The sequence below is a fragment of the Synchiropus splendidus genome, chromosome 2 (genome assembly GCF_027744825.2).
Source record: "Synchiropus splendidus isolate RoL2022-P1 chromosome 2, RoL_Sspl_1.0, whole genome shotgun sequence".
Lineage (NCBI taxonomy): Eukaryota > Metazoa > Chordata > Actinopteri > Syngnathiformes > Callionymidae > Synchiropus > Synchiropus splendidus.
In genome coordinates, this window is record NC_071335.1 from 35,932,868 (window position 1) to 35,950,652 (window position 17,785).

General features: G+C 41.4%; 1 protein-coding gene across 22 annotated transcripts in view; it reads right to left on the reverse strand.

Annotated features, from left to right (window-relative positions):
• Nucleotides 1-17,785, reverse strand: part of LOC128754658 (receptor-type tyrosine-protein phosphatase delta-like) — a 191,454-nt gene that overhangs the window by 145,317 nt on the left and 28,352 nt on the right. For all 22 annotated transcript variants that reach the window (XM_053857437.1, XM_053857430.1, XM_053857436.1 and 19 more), the window contains exon 3: nt 9,531-9,556. The gene's annotated coding sequence lies outside the window, so the exon portion shown is untranslated. The remainder of the gene's footprint in view (nt 1-9,530; nt 9,557-17,785) is intronic.

A 17,785-nucleotide genomic window follows, 5' to 3' on the forward strand; every position in this document is an offset into this window, starting at 1 on the left:
GAACTAAAACCAATGAATGTTTTAACAGTCCGGACATCCAGACTGCGACCACCATTGCATTTAGTGACCAAAGCTAGCATTTTAACTTCCGAGCTGTGATCAGTCAACTGAGTTTTGCCATATTCCTGTTATTAGTGTGCGGCCCTAGCTCCTGAACATAGAACATAAAAAGCCAAGTGGCTGCTGTTTGAATGCTGTGTCAGTGACCAGTGGCTGGTGAAAATAAGACTCAGACCAAAGCCCATGTTTACACTCTCAAAGTCATTAGCTAAATGGGAATGCTAGCGCTAACTGTGCTGCCTGTTTGATGAAATCTGAGTACAAGTAACATCCGACTTACGACCTGCTCGACTTACGTCCACCCGTACTTCCGACCACCTTTTTTAAAAGTTGTATTCAATGTCTGGCACCGCAATATGTAGCAGCCCGACATCATATACGACAGTTACGTCAGCATAGCATCCCAGCATCTCACTCTCTCACAGCCATCTACCACTACAGTAGTAGCTATAACCCTCGCGTCGGCTATTTTGAATGGCATTCGTCGTACAGCCAATCTGACTTACAACTGGTTGGTCTGAACCAATCCCCGTCCCCGGTACTTGTAGTTGATGTTGCTCAATTTTTTTTCTCTTTGTACAGATTTTACAGTGATCCATTGCCAAAGTGACAGTAGCTTGAATTTACTAAGCATTTTAATCTTTTGTTTTGTCATTTATTCGCAAAAAATTCCCTCCAAATTTAGCGAAAATTCTGAGCTGGTCTTTTCCTGATTCCAAATGACGTGTCACCAACACATCATTCAGCACAAGGGTTCAATATTTTAAAAATGTACACGTCTGAAAAGTTGACTCGACTACAAGTCATATTTGGGCCGTTTTGTTCCCTTGATCACTTGCCCAAGTTTATTATCAGGGTAAAAGAGGCGCCATATACAGTACCAAGTGGTGGATGGCAGGCTACCAAACATCTGCAATACTAAATAAAAGTGTCCTTAAAATATGAAGAGGAAGAAGATCGATGATGTAGGAAATGAAGAGGCTAAGTTGTCTTTAGGGAGGATGATGAAGCTAAAATGATGTACCATTGTCACCGAGCTGTCGGTCACTCACATACTGTTGTTCCAATGACAGTACATAACATTTCCTCCACTCATATACTTACAGTCTTACTGGTGATCTTGGTGTTGCTCAACATCAGATTTACATGAAAACTACCCACATGCCATGACATTGTTTTTCCATTGATTTACGCCATAACCGACAAAAAGAAGGGGGGAACAAGTGAGGGGCGGCAGTAGCAAACAGCACTTGAAGGACAAACGCGGTGCTTGATCCGAAAGGAAAGTGGGACATCAGTTGCTATAGCATCTCCACAGTACACAATATAACACGTTTGCACACAGACGCACACATTCACTTGGAGTGTGTGAAGACAAGCAGGTGTGCCACATGTCTCCTGTATGTGATAATTAACCTTTCCCCTGCTGAGCGCAACCATTCCAACCAAGGCACTTAGAGTGTTGATTGAACATTTCATTGTTGTCATGTCGTATGTCAACTCTCTGGGTCCATGGAAGGCATTGTTTAGCACCAGGCCTTACACAATGTCTTAAGTGAATATGTAACTACTTTGAGCGAAGGTGAAGTAGGATTTCTATTTTTTTCCCCATCACATGTCCTTAGCAGTGGAACATCTTAACCGGGTTGCTCGATGAATCTGCAGAGTATCGCCCTGTGTGGATGAAAGTCATTTTTCCAATCTTGCCTATTGCAAAAGAAATACAATTACACAATCCAAGGAAGATTTATAAACCCTATATAAATCACTAGGGATGCACTGAATATCGGCACCGATATGGGCATTTATGGCGTTATCATGATCGGCCGATCAAATGACAAATATAAAGCATTTTTGAGTTATTTATTTTAATAAGATGCTCATTATATTTATATATGATGAGAAATGTTATTACTCTTGAAAATTTTACATTACAATGTAATGTAATGTACTGTACACTACTACGCTGCAGCTCTGCAGGCGGTTGTTTGGCCATTCTTCTCCGTCAAGAACGACAACTGAACTGATGTTCACACCCATGGACTCAGACGCAACATTAATGCAACATAGACACTTGCACTCAATTCACAACGCTGAATTCGAGCGCTACCAAGTGGCTAACAAATGCCAATGGAGTTTATTGTTTTGGATGAGCAGGCAGGTTCTGTTGTTATCAGCAGCTAGTAACGCACCTGGACCCCTGCTTATCATTCCCTGGACAAATGGCAACATTCCTCCATTTAGGTTTACATCCTGGGTTTGATCGGTTTGTTGTTCATTGATGAGGGAATAAAACTTTTTTATTGTTTGTTATGTATTTGCTTAAAATTTGCATTGTTTTCTATACAGTGTTGTTCAGTTTTATTACTGCTATTTAGTAGGTTTGAGTAATCAATCTAAAAAAAAAAATAAGAAAAGTGACTTTTGAGTGTGATTTTGCTGAGTAGAAAAAGAAGACAATAAAAAAACTGGTATCAGCCAGAAAAATGGCGATCGGTTATAATAATACATGAAAAATATGATTGAAAAAGAATAGTTTTCACACATTATGAGGACTCTGCATTTAGCCTGGAGGCAAGTCTCTCCATTCAGCGATCATGACCTAAGGAACAAGTTCACGGATACAAGCAGCCAAAGTGTGTTTTCTCCAAAGGGTTTATGAAGCTCTGGCAGAAACTCAGAGTTCCTCCACATTGATGAAAGTAACTTGAGCCAGCATCTATTTGATTTGACTCCTGGATGCCACCCTAGTGAGACTTTAAGTCCAAGTGCGGGGAGAACCTGCGGCAGATTATCTTGGAAAGACGATGGAGGACGTTACTGGGGAAAGGAAAGTCTGACCTTCTGCAACCTGACCTCAGATGTGGTGGAAGACGGATGGACGGATGGATGGGAGGTAGTCCAGCACAGAACAGGGTGGGAAAACTGTCACAAGACCTGACTAGAATATGTATTATATAAGAGATTTACGATGATTTTCTGAGACATTTTATGGAAATGTAGTCACATTAATACATGTTTTTGCAGCGGCATTTACTCCTGCTAACATCAAGGTAAGTAACAAGTTTTAAGTGCAAGTGTGCTTCTTGTGAGACTTTCCAGAGGTTATAGCTTCAATATTTTTCACATACTCCGACTGGAATGGTTATAGTCAGCAAGAGAAAGATTAATAGAAAATGGTGGCTGTTGAAGGCTACAGTGGATTTAAAGTAATGTGTAGGATCAGGCAGCATAGCGAAGAGTTTCAGGTATTTGAAGGTACGTGTGAAAATCCTCATCAACGCGCTACATGTGGAGGTGAAAACCATCCTCACCATAACATTCCAGCTCTGGTATTTGGATGTAAAACGCGAACATGAAAGTATATTGTCGTGTGCGCGCAGTCGTTTAATTGTTTGAAAGCTCCATAAATCATAAATCATCCCAGGGAATTTCCGCCGCTGAGCCAGCACAACAGCCCCACCATTGCTTCTAAATCTGTCTTTTGCCTATTTTTATCTGTCCTGAAAGCCTCTCTCATGTGTTTATTTCACAATCTCCTCTTAGTCCGGAGCACTTCATTAGCTTCAGTGAAGATGAAACACTGTGCAGAAATGCATTTTGACTACCCCATTCAAACCACACGACAAGCTACGACAGCATTGCAAACGTACCCATGTATTTTTAGTTTAATAATTCACGCCACAAACATTCACTTAATTGTGTCTGTTGAGGAATCACACACAGAGAAAGGAATATCTCTCCCATCTGTTTTCTAATTTAGGTCTTCTTAAAAAAAGTCCCGGAGTCTCAAGTCAGGGCCAACATGGCAGATGGGCCAACAGTAGTGTAACATATGACTTTGTGCCCACAATGAGTCTTCAGTACAAGCGCACAAGCCAAAATGTAGCCGCTAATGAGGCTCTACGTGCGCTCCCACCAGAGCCCACTCCAAACACTGGTATCTAGACATGCAAAGGGCAGCAGGCTGAGAAACCTCCACACTTCCACACCTCCAGAACCTCAACAACCTTGAGCAAACAAACACAGCGCTAATGGACAAATCCAGCAGAGCATCTGCCGCAGGTAAAGATCTAGCTCGGCTTTGAATTATGAGCCAGTCTGATGAAAGAATGAATAAATTACTCTGAAAGAACTAAAAAAAAAATATTTGCTGCATTATTATTATCCATCACAATTTCAATGGTGAGCTCAATTACGATTTAAAGCAACTGTATGAGAGTTCCCAGCATAGGGGGCGTCTCCAACAAGGAGGGTGGGGGCAGCAACGTGTCGGATTTTTACAACGGAGAACACAAAAACCTACCTACCTTAAAAGGTCGGAGTCCTACTCAACTGACTGTTAAGACAGCACTGATTCTTTAGTCATAGTTCACTGTTTTTCAGAGAAAAAAAGCTAAAAACCCTAATGCTAAAATGCCAGCGTAGGTGACGTCTATGCTGCTAAAGCACTGGGGAGGACTATAGGCATCAAGCTCAACCATGCAAGGCGCCAAACTGTTAAACATGATCCGATTCAAGAGCTGTAAAACAGAAAAATGAGCATCTATCACTCTGTAAAAACAGGAGAGAGTCTAAGCAGAATGCAACTTCATTCTCTCTTTTAATTACAGCATAAAGTTTCTCAATGCTCCCCCACCATGACTCACAACACAAGGAATCAAGGGCTACTGTAACATAATGCAAAGCATTTATCCTGCTGGGACCTGCTACGTCACTGAGAAATATTTATACACTTGCCACACAGCAGGGGGCAGTGTAGCCTCTCCTCTAATAGGGGGAGCACACCATTCACGATACGGTAGTATCACGATGTCTTGCCAACGATAGCGATAATATCACAATACTGCCATTATCAGTACATTATACAACATTTCCTCAGTGATACATTACAATATATGTGCCTATTAAAATATTCTGGATTAAGTGACTGCACTGAATTAATCTCAGCTAAAAATACAAAAAGATGAATAACAACAAAGAAGAAAATGTATACTGCAACATTATGCTTCTTTACACTCGGCATTTTTATGTCGCCGCAGAGTAAACTAAAGAGTGAGAAGCGCAGCTGCATTATGGGACTCAACACACTGCGATGATTTGTATAAGACAAACGCTTGTGGTCACACAACAACCAAGAAATCATGAACCTAAAACATCAGAAGCATCGTTCGATTTAGCCTCAGGTTTTAATAGCATAAAATATTCACACAATAGTGCCTGCGGTCCGACGTATGTCAGCGCCGTCTGGATTAGCAAGAGGCTAACAGCTCCATTATGTTACCAAGGCTGAGACTAGGTTTGTGTATTCACCACAGATAAAGACTGGGGGACCGACACAGTGTCCGTTTGCGAATCATCCGTCACTCTATTCTTCTCGAAGTTCTTCAACTCCCTTCCTAAACAGTACTCTTACGCTGTATGAACTCTGGTCACGCGAGGAGGCGCCATCATGTGGTGTCTTTAAGATTTGTAGCAGGCTTTTTATGACCAAATACTTTAAGAACGGCCATATGTTTGTTGTTTCAGTATCGATACTTGATGCCAATGAATCAATAACATAGGGCCGGAGGAAATACTGCGATATATCGTAGCCTCAAAGATTTTTAGAGCACAAAGCATTTAGCGTCATTTCTAGACTATTTACCACAACAGAATAAAAATAGACTTTGCTCATTTTACAATCTTTCTGAGATAATTACCATTTTTATGAGAACAGTGTTTTAACTACTGAGTAATAATAATTTGATAAACCTTGCACCTTGCCTTTGACTGCCCCTCACACTTAGTCTCTGTATATACTGTAGATCCTTGGACATTAAATTGCCACATTCATGTTTAAAAAAATGAAAGTGAAAGCAGCATATTCACTTCCATTTCCTGCTTTTATAAGTTACATTCAGTTCCACAGACTTAAAAGAAAGAAAGCGCCACCCAGCGTGCGCAGCACCCTGTTGAGTCTGAACTGCAGTCATATATAACAGTCCTGCACACTCCAAGGTCAGGAACTCTTCTGTCACATTCTGGTTATTTACTTGCGACGTTTAATTTCTTTGCAGTCGTACTGTGGGTCTAGTGACAGCGACCGAGAAGTAATAAGTTTGGGGTATACCCGAGCACAAACACCTAATCCATAAATAAACAATAACGACGCTGTTCCCTTTAAAACTGATTTTGGACTCACAGTTGGACTTGCTGCAGCAGTCAGGGGCAACGTACCTAAGAAACAGAGTTGCTTTGCATGCAAGTAGAAAGAAATGTGTAAAGTTTAATTTTGTTTCAAGCCTCTATAGAGATGTTAACCTCAACTGATAACAATAAAAGCCTAATGAACAGTTATAAATGCATGTTTAAGGCTATTTTTCTGACACATTTTCCCTCAGAGTCACAAAACTTCACCCTCTTTAAAGACAATTGTTGAATATTTCCATACAATTGAGGTAGTACATTTGCTGTCTTGGTTGATAAAGCAACGGACACCATTCAATGGCAAGTTGGTTCACATGCCGTTTAGGGTTAAAAGGGTTAAAACAGATGGATATACACAGTGTAAAACAGATGGATATATACAGTGGTACCTCGGTTTTCGAATGTAGCAGACTTCGAACAAATCGGAGTTCAAGGAGATTTTTTTGCTTCGGATTTCGATTTCGAATGAAAATCCAGAACTCGAACGCCCCAGAAAAAGCCGGAAGAGACATAACATGCGCGGACCGATCAGCTGACCCACAACGTGCTTTGTTATTGTGTATAACACAGCCTCTGTATGCAGACGTGTCCCGTTAGCTACATTTACTGACTGTTTTTTCTTCATATTGAGGTGTAAAACCTTTCCTGTCTCCACACTGGACCGTGGTAGAGTGTCACAGGGGAGGTGCTCCTCAACACCTCCAAGGCCGGAGCGCGCACTCCAGGGTTTGATGTCCTGTTGTGGGCTGGAGCTGGGACAGGGATGAGGCGAGTCTGGGACAGAGCGTGACTTGGTTTATGACTTTGTCACAGCCAAACTGCACAGAAGCGCACATTCAGAGCTGGACACGCACCGGGCACCTCTTCACTTCTGGAGAGACGTCACTCACTCGGCGACCCCTCCCACATGCAGCGGCCACACACATAGAGGAACAGTGCACCTGCAGCAGACACTCTACATTCACGCCTACAAAAGACTATTTTAAGGCTTGGAACGCATTGTTTCTTTTTCCATTCATTGTAATGGGAAAAATCAATTCAGATTTCGAACAATTCGCTTCTTGAACGGCCGTTTGGAACAGATTGTGGTCGAGAACCGAGGTACCACTGTATGCTGTGTATATATATATATATATATATATATATATATATATATATATATATATATATATATATATACTTCACATTCAAAGCAAAGAACACAGGGGTAATATGGTGGAAATGTCTGTCTTCAGAGGTCAAGTTTGGAAAAGACCCTTCCATCAACCCACAAGTCTTTCAAGTCTTTGAAGCAGGCCTCTATATATTTTAAAGGTAAGGATTTTTTTTTTCTTTTCCGGTGGCTTTAATTGACTAGGTTTTCTTTCATGACTGCAAAAAGATCCGTAGCTGAAAGCTCATTTATAGCAGAAAGTCAGTGGCAAGGGCATATTTCTATGTATGTGGAGTCATAATTACATTTGTGAGAGATAAAAATCTGCAGCGACTCCTCATACCTCTTGTTGGATTTTAAGCTTATAAACCACAAAGTATAATCCAGCTACTGGATTGGATTTTGGCGATGTTATAATAACCACACACCCAGGCTATAAAACCTGCCCTGCCTGCAAACTACTGAAAGTAGCCGAGAAGTTATTGAAACAGATCGGGTTTTTTTTTTGGCTCCACCACGAAATCAAAGGTAAAACGTGCAAATGAATATCTATTCAGTGAAAGGAGTTTGAGTGTGTTGCGACCGTGGAAGGTGTCAGGTCATGTCTTGTAAACACACTTCATTAAAATATTGATATTTTTCTTTGTGTGTATGTGTGTGTACCTGGTTTTGCTATGGTAATGGAGACATCCCTGCTGTCTCCATGAGGATAAGCCTCAATTTGACGATTAATAGTTCAAAATAACTCGGTTATTATCATTGAATTTAAGTTTCATTTAGAGTCCTAGAGTTTACAGTGAGAGGCAGGAAAAGCATTGGATAGAAATACAAGTGTGCGTCACCTGTGCAACACCATGATCCACCACCCATGATGTCTACTGAGACAGAGGGCTTGAAAACACCTGTGCAGAGCCTAAATTTGTGACCATTTCTATAATTTAATCTGTGTCCCACAGAATGTGTGAAGTGCCATTGACATGACATTGGTTCTTGGATTCTCCCTCCCCTGCTCCTCTTCTTGCTCCCTTCAACTGGAGTGGAAAGAATGTCCTTCTCCATATTAACCCCGATAAGCCACTATTTAAAAGTTGTACACGGATGCTACTCCTGCAAGTTTGAGGAATACAATGGGCTTAAAATAAAATTGCTCATCATGTGACGATGAATAAAATATCACAACAGTGCACATTGTTTCTATTTAAGTGGCGCAGAAAGCAGACAGGGAATCCCCATGAAGCAGCGTCTTCAAAACCACCAGTCAATCATCAAGGAAGAAGGAAGAGCTTTTTAAATATTATATTACATGAGAGGATGTACATTTTCCCGCCGGAAGCAGAACGTCTATCCATATCGATCACCGTCTCATCATTGGCCAACTTTTGCAAGCTTGAACCCAACACTCTTTTTGAATTTCTAACACACCATCCCGGGTTGGGACGTTAACTCACCACACTCGGCTGAAATCATTGGCTAGAAGATGTCAGTATTAACTTAATGTTCGGCTGTTCACTGTCAATGCTTTGACTCTTTAGTGGGTGGGCTCGGATCATTCGGACTGTAGAGTTGTAAAATCATGAGCAGTCAAAAACAAAACACAAGCAAAACACATGCTAAAATGTCTAAAATGACATAAACAAAAAAAAAAAAAGTTTTTATTTACACTTTTCTTTTGACAGCACCATTGTGGGGGCCGTCCTGCGACAGAAGCTCTGGGGATCCCAGTTCTCACTGCCAGTAAAGTCCTCACGTCACTGACACTACCCACTGAATAAAGTGATGCTCGTGACTTAATGCAATAGTGCGATACACCTGAGTCGACTCACTAAACATTGATGTTCAGGAAATGCATATTGATTTGGCCCTTAACTACATCAAGCCAGAACCCGAACATGTTTTTCAACTCACAGCAAACGAAACGGCCAGAATTCTCCTCCCTTTTTCTTCCAACGCCTGCTTTTGTGAGAGTTTTATTCCTTTTTGATGTGAAAGTGTGAGATAAAAATCCAGCGCAAAATGGATTTGGAGGACATAACAAGAAACACACACTGCGCTGAGAGCTGATGGCATGCTGGGTTGGAGAATCACAGAATTAGAGGGAAGGCAAACACAAACCGACGGTATCTCTTACCTTAAGAAGCACTTCGACACCTCAAACTGAGGGCGGAACAGGGAAGAAGAAAAACAAGAGAAAGAGAGAAAATTAGTTTGTCACATGGTGTTATGACTCCACAACTTCCCCAAAGGCTTCACAATTGAACACGTGATGAGAATCATGATGTTTCAATTACACTCCACTTTTCAGTCGTCGACCTGCTGTCATTTGTGTTTAACACGAGCTTCCTACTGGCCCCGTACACCGGCACCCTGCGTCGCTTCAGACGGTAATTACACTTCGAGGCGTGATAAAGGTGTGACTCGTCCAAATTCAATGATAGCCGAGTCAAAGCCAAGTCAGCATGGGTGGCAGACGGGCTAAAGGAAGCAAAAGTCGAACACAGTTGAATAAGCAGCCTCATAAATCCAAAATATATTTTCAGCAATATCTTCAACTCAAATCACGACTGTATTTAATAACAGCCAACACTCTACTGGAAATATATTGGATCAATTCTGAGATCTAAATTCACACTAAATTGGACAAACACCCATCAAATGTCAAAGAGACACCCGCTCCTGGGGTTCCACAAACCAGAAATCTCTCACTCAAGGCAGATTACCTGCAAACAGCCTGACTGACAGTTGCTATCAGGATTGTTTGGATTCAGGGTTGGGAAAGCTGCGTTAAAGGTATCAGCAGCTGTGAGAGTTCTGGAGTATTCATGAGCATTTTGCTTCACAGAATCACAGGCCTCTTTACCAGTCAACAAATGACATACAAAAGTAAGTGAAGAGATTCATAACCACGAAGGGCTGGGTGACTTTCTCTGTTTGATGTTTCCATTAAAATATCACATTCCATTATTTTTTTAATGACAACTGGAAGTATTGTTTACATAAAAGTCAATGAAAAAAAAAGTCTTAATAAATAATACAGTATTAAAGTAGTTGAGCCTGTGTGTGTGTAATTTTAAGCCTGTCAAACTGTCACCTAAATTAGCATGAAAACACCACATTTATCCGTTGTTTCTGGGACTCTTAACTTAGAAAAGTCAATTCAGTGAACTACTACCTACAGCATTCCCCCACCAAAGCGATTTAGTCTGATAAATGATAAAAATTTTCAACACTAACCAGATGTGTCAATGAACAATAATGTTACTTCCATAAACTTTCTTTATTGTTGCATACAGTATCTTAAAGCCAACCGATCCACATCTACTCATCCATCCATTTCCTTCTGCCTGCCTGGTGTTGTGTCGCGGGGGCAGCAGAAAGAACAAAATACCTAGACTTTGTTCATCCCGGAAACCTCCTCGAGCTCTTCCTGGGGAAGTACTATGAGTTCCAAGGTCAAGCGAGTGTCTGCCCTGTGGGGGCCTCCTCCCAGCTGCAGCTGCCTGGGGAGGAGGCCTCAACTTTAATCCCCGTGAATTGTCATCTCCTGCCTCTTGAACCCAGCTGCCTCGGGCAACATTTCACACCGCTGCAGCGCATGAAAATCCACCACTGGCAGACCCAAGTCCAGGGTCCAAGCCCAGGCCTCTTGTGTTCACACGGCGTCTGTAGCATAAAAGCTCCTCCACGGCTTCTTTTCATGGGCGGTGGCAGTGCTTCTGCTATCTTATACTATCTGTCACCCACCAGACAAAACTCCTTTGGTTAGCTGTTTGTAGCAGCAATCTTGTTCCTTTGGTGACTTCTTAAACCTAAAGAGTAGGACCATAATAATAATAATAACAGTTTGGCAAGTAGAGACTTGAACTGTTCCCAGCTAAGACTTGACGCCATGATGCGCAGCTTTAAACCACTTGCAGGAGTCGCATGGGATAAAAGCAGCCTGCGCCTTAAATCTTTGATACTGGCACCATTGGCACTGAGCAGTCGAAATACCTTCCAAACGGTGCCGCAAGGATGCCGCAGCATCTGGGAGTAAATGTTATGAAAGTGGAATATAAATGAGTTGGAACATCACAGAGGGTGAGGCTGTTTCTCACAGACCTCCGCTGTTCCTCAACTTCAAGGTCATTTAGAGGTCAAAATGCCACAGTTACAAACAAGAAAGAAAAAGGTGATCTAAGTGAGCACGTGCAGCATTTCAGTCTGTGGCGTCATCTTCGCAGGCTGGGCCTTTTAAAAGTGCATTCACACTGATGCGCCAGTGACACATACACCCCACGTCCTGCCTTCCCCCCCGCTAATGTTTATCCCTGATATTTTGGTTTTTTTTTTCTTTTTACAATATATGTGACTTCAGCCATCATGTGTTTCATTCAGACATTTCTTTCACGCCTCAAATTTCACTTCTTTTTTGTCTCATTTGAAATCAATCCAGTGCATGATCTTGAAAGAACGTGCTTCTAAATTGTAATTTCGCTGTCAACAGAACAGTTTAGAACAATCAGCAAACAAGAGCCTGTAAGTCACCCCGATCTGTTAATAAACAATCTGCTTTTTCATTTCGTACTTCTCTGGTTTGGCAGCCTCAACGTGTGGGAGAACACCCACATGCCTGCACCTGCCAACAACACTTAAAAAATAAAAATAATTTAAAATGAAATGAAATTAAAATGGATTCTGCTGAACTATTTAGCTGCACAAACTTGTTGCTGCACTTGATCAGGTAGATATATTGAATCGTATAACAGTAGAATCAATAGGTTTCTTTGGTGCCCTAGTGATTCTGGGTTCTTCTTCAGTTTAACACAAAAACATATTTTGGCATCAGCTGAAACAGAAAACAGCAACCTCTTGATCTGCTGAAGTTTAGAGAGAAGGAGTCAGTCAGCTCAATCTTCACATAACATTGAGAATTCGAAATGTCTTCTTTTTTTATTAAGATGCCCGGGGAGTCATTTTAGTGCCACAAACTTTCATTTGGTCAAACGTTGGATAATAAGCCATTATATCACTGGCGTATCGACTGGTGCCCCTAACTTTATTTTTTGGTTGAAGATTTTCTTTTAGGAGTGGGATTCGACTAAAAAAAAGAATCTAGAGAATTTGTGATGAATTCATCGCAGTTTAATGGTATAAGAATATTTACCACACGAAGCCACCTTTTTCAATTTGAATGAATTTGGTATATTACTGATGGACTCATACATACATTTAAACAACAAAATATTGTTTAGTTTGCATCAGTTTGACAATAGAACAATAAATCACCATGGTGGCTATATTCAAGTTTTTATATCACCTTATTTCAACTAAAGCTCTTTTAATGTCTTGAAAATATTTGTATAAGAATTTCAATTTTATAAAAATTTCAAGTGGAAACCCTGGCCATTGTGTAGTGAAAAACATCCCTGGACAAAAGCAGACAGATGCTTTGGTTTGCTTTTGTTCAGGGATTCCTCCATGTTTGTTGTTGTTGTTATCATCCTAGCTGCCACGTGTCTTGTGCATCAGTGAGATCCGTGGACCAGGAACTCCTGCACTTACAAAGGTTCCCTGTTATCTGGAGAGCAAACTGTGAAATTAAATTAAATTAAATTAAATTAAATTACAACAAGTCCCAGCACTATTTTCTTTGTTTCTGTCACAGAAACATAGCATGAAAAGGTGAAGTGGAATTTCACATGAAAAATAAGGCAAGAGTAAAGTAAGGTGAGATGAAATCTCAACCCTGTGTAAATGTGTCAGTGTAATTACACGCAGAGCTGGATTCACTCATTATTAATGAAGTTATCTTGTCAGCGCCCTCGCGACAGCCATGTTCAGGAAGTGAGAGTGAGAAAGCATCGTATTACCTGTACTCAAGTTTTAAATATACCTACACCGACGAACCAACAGTGTTGCTCTAGGTGTCAATAGAATTAACATTAAGTAACAAGTTGATACAAGGGCAGCACCAACACACACACACACACACACTAACACACACACACCGAGTGATTGTACTGTTTCATTAGCGAGGCGCAGATAGATTACACTCCCGATGGAGACATTGACCGAGAGCCCTTCGATCGACTGAGCTAAGCCAATCTGTGTGTGTGTGTGTGTGTGAGTGAGTGAAAGAGCGGCCTACTGATGGAGTCTTTAAGATGTTAGAGTAAGCACAGTAAATCTAATCCAGTTGTGTTTAATGGAGAGTGAAGGAACCCGGCCGTAGACATATTCATTAGGCCCAATTACTCTGTCCAATTACGGGGAGACAGTGCGAGCGAGCGAGCGAGCGCGGCGGAGCAGGAGAGCAAGACACGTATATGTCTTGGCCCAGGGAGCAGACAGGAGACGGATTAGGCTTAAACACAAATGAATGCCGTGGTTGCACCTAGCAATACGTGACAGCGTTTTGCACATCTTACATCATTCTCATGTCGGCGAAGCCGAGCGCGCGCCTCGAGCGCTAATCAATTTGGCTAAAGCAGCAATTGCTAAATAACACGGCGTTATTGATGATGCAATAATGGTTGTTTAGCGCAGCGGTCGGGAACGTGACTTATGGCCGTCACGCAGTGACAGAAACAATCCCCGGAACAAGTCGCGCGACAGGGGAGAGAAATGTCATTTGTGATGACATCATCAATCTGCGCGCAGGTCCGCACTGGCAAGCGTGTCACTTTGCTGTGTGGCGTTCACACGCGCGCGGCGGTAATTAGCCTCCTATCTTGTTACGTTACATTGGATCGGACGGTAATTGGAGAAAACACCGACACCTACGCTCAATCTCTGTCAATACGTGGGTGTTCCGTATTCTGGAGGAGGGCCAGGCCATCACTGAGCGCTCAGCTTGCTGGAAAGCAGCCTGTGACTCATTAGTAACGGATCTATTAATGAGCTAAACGTGCGGTCAAACAGCCGCGTGAACACTGGCGCACGCTCCCTGGTCTCGCCGGCCCACGTCACGTCGCCATGTTGGCGTCCTGTGAAACTATAATTCTTTAAATGTGCTTGCAATTCAACACCAAGATGAGCTCATGCAGGGATAATGGCCGCAGACCACCGTGTCATTAATTACAGTTTTACACCTGCTTGTCTCTGCTAATTAGACATGCTGATGCACACACACACACACACACACACACATTTGCTACCGCAATCAGACAACTGTGCAAACTTTTTTTTTTTTTTCCACTGACGAATCAAAAACGTTCTCACTTTTCAGCTGAATGAACAGACGTCTTCTACCGCAATGTTTTATTATTTAATGAAGAGAATTTCACTTTAAAAAATATTCAGGAAAACAGTGCGCCACATCAACAAAGGCAATGCCACCTGATGTTGGCGCAGCATTCACTCCATGGCAACTGTCACAGACTGTTCTAAAACAAATGATTGCTGTATTATAATATCACAGCATTCGTTTTTAAAAATTGTTTTTTTTGTGCAGCAACTGTGACTCTGGCTGACAGGCTGTCTACAATTACGACCAGTACAGCATTCATTTAAAGCCATTCAGTCAATATTTTGCTAGACATTGGTGTATATTACTGAGAATATAGTCAATACATTTCATTTCCTATTGTCATCACAACTGTTCATTTTGTTTTCGGAGGCTGTTTTAAAAAAAGCAATAGGTTGGATGCACATGAAATTGTCACCTTGTAATTACTCTATATTTTATGTAATTATTATTTCCCCTTTTTTTTTTAATCACTCAACTTACAACTTTAAATCTTCATGTATATTACAGTGAGACTCAAAAGCACCAGACAAGATTGCCATGAAAAGCCTGTACGTCATCGTCGAGATCAATAGCAAACAAAGCGCACACACATCTTTTTCATAAACGACAATGGAGGGACTGTGGAACTGGGTCAATGAGTGAAACAAAATGGTTCCTAAAAACAGCAAGAAATAAGACCCAATTGGAGTGGAGCAACTTAAACAAAACTCAGTGGAGACACAGGAGAGATTCTCAAGATTAGAAGTGATGGCAAGAGTGCGGATCATAGCAGGCTCTCTGAAAATACAAAGAAAAATGTTGCACACAAAAATGAGTTTGTTGTGAGCACAGTGGATCGGAAAGCTGTCAGCTCGAGTCAGAGAGTACACACTATTGTGCTCACTTTCCAAGGTTAGGAACGTGAGGTAGGCTGACCAGGCCTGGATCACATTCTATCACGACTGTACACAAAAAAAGTGGAATTGGAAGCTCTGTGATCAGTACCAAGATGGCAAGGTCCAAACCAATCAAACCGCAGAAGAGGCACATGATGTCACTGGAGGTGTGAGGTAAGTGAATCACATTGGTTATTAGTAAACACAAACACCCTCTGTATCCCTCAGCATCCTTCATATGAAACTGTAGATGCAGTATGATCAACAGCAGTGAAATTGGTTGGATGTTAGTTATTCAAGTTATCCAAAACCTGACACGTTGTCTTGGCTGCGTCCGTGAGCAGAGGTCTCACAGTGACGCATGCTTGTAAACACTATTACACTACACAATTTAGATCCAAACTTTTACTGACAGAAGCTGTTCATGCACATTGCAATTTAACCCCCAGAACTTTACTGTCCGTAGGTGTTGCGGCACATTAGAAGCTTTGCGAATTTATACAAAATAAAGTGTAATAATAACTCTGAAACTTAGAAGCCCATATTATTATTAAGTCATGTCATCATATCGAACGATATTGCGATGCTCTCTACCCATGACATTTGCCACAGAGCTCTGGAACAACCACATACCACAAATAAGAGACACTTTCAAGGCAATCTATCGGTCTTGAAGTAGAAATTATTACCTAAAATACTACAGGATATCAGAGCTTGCTGGATGTCACACACTTCTTACACTGTATATCTGTGTTTGGCATGGTGTTGAATTTGCTTCATATCCACTAGTTATGACAGGAAGTTTGCTATTTCCCCTTCTTTGTTTTTCTTCATTTCCTCAGGTGTTGCCAGAAGGCAGGCCTATATTGTTCATACCTCCTGGTCACACCTCTTTAGTCCTCCTTTATCACGGAGAAAACAGATGCTGTACAATTAGAAAACGTATTGCAACTGACATGACGGCAACTGAAATGAAGATGGTCCAGTTAAGAAGCCTGATATATCCAGAGGCACAAATATCAGTGACAGGTTGTAGCTACTCAAGTTAAAGCACAGTTTTACAGCGGATATTTCTCGTACAATACAATCTGTGTAGGAGAGGCTGCTAATAAGCTAACCCTGTCAAGTCGGCATCTTATGGAGCCGTTAATTGGCACCACTTATCTCAGAACCTGAAGACGTCCTCGCAGTCCATAGCTCAAAAGACAATTCATCTGCAGTGAAAAATTACTGTAGTTGAGTTATTATTTAACTCGGGATTAGTTTGCAACAATAGCGCTAAAAAGACTTCATGATTCTTCAAGCAAGTGAGCGAGGTACAGAGTGAGAAAGTGTTCAGAAATGTGTTCATGTATGGTGTACGGTAAACGTCATTGTCGTGAAGCTGCATGATATTTTATCTATGCTTAAGTCTGGCTCCATAGTGACGCAGTAAGCTTTGGTCCCAAGATCATCACTTTTCAGATGGTCCTGTACGCAGTAATAACAAGAGCGTAAATTTGGTTTTAATGAGCACATACCAGAATGTAAGGCGACTCCGTCACGCCTCAGGAACAATGCATAAATACACTGTATGAAATGATCAGTTATTGTCTACAAAGGTGGTTCTGTTGAACATCAACGCTAAATAAGTGTAACACTAGTTCTAATGTAAAACGTAAAAACGTAAAAAAAGCTTTTCAGCTTTAGTATCAGAGGAGAAACGTTGTGTGTGATAGTTGGATGTTCTACTGGTGCCAGTGAGCATGGAAGCATGTTCCTCTAACCAAAAGATGAAGAGCGTCATAAGAGATAGGTGACGCAAGTTAAAAAAATGAGGGACGAGTGGCACCACACCACCGTTTCGCTACTTTGCAGGATTATTTTGCCCTGAAAGTTTGCCTCACACGTTTTGAAATGGATAGCAAATGCCCACAGTTTTAGAACATAAACAGCAAGCGATGATACCCATGCTATTCAAAGCAGTGGAAAAACAGCAGAGAAAAGAGAGCAGGCGTCAATACCCGCCAGTATAAAACTGAACAATTCCCACTGTTTACCCAAACACGTTATATGTTTTCTACATTTCCATAAGGCCGTGGTTTGAATAAAAACAAGTCCTTACCCTTCTTCCTCGAAAACGTTGAAAAATCCACTGATATAGATTCTGCTTCTTGGTGTTGCCATCTTGTTCCCTCCAGTGACATCACAAGATGGCAGCAACATTTGACCCACGTATAACAACCTTGTCAGAATCACAATACATTTTATGATAGTACATGGAAATGAAAGTCTATTGGG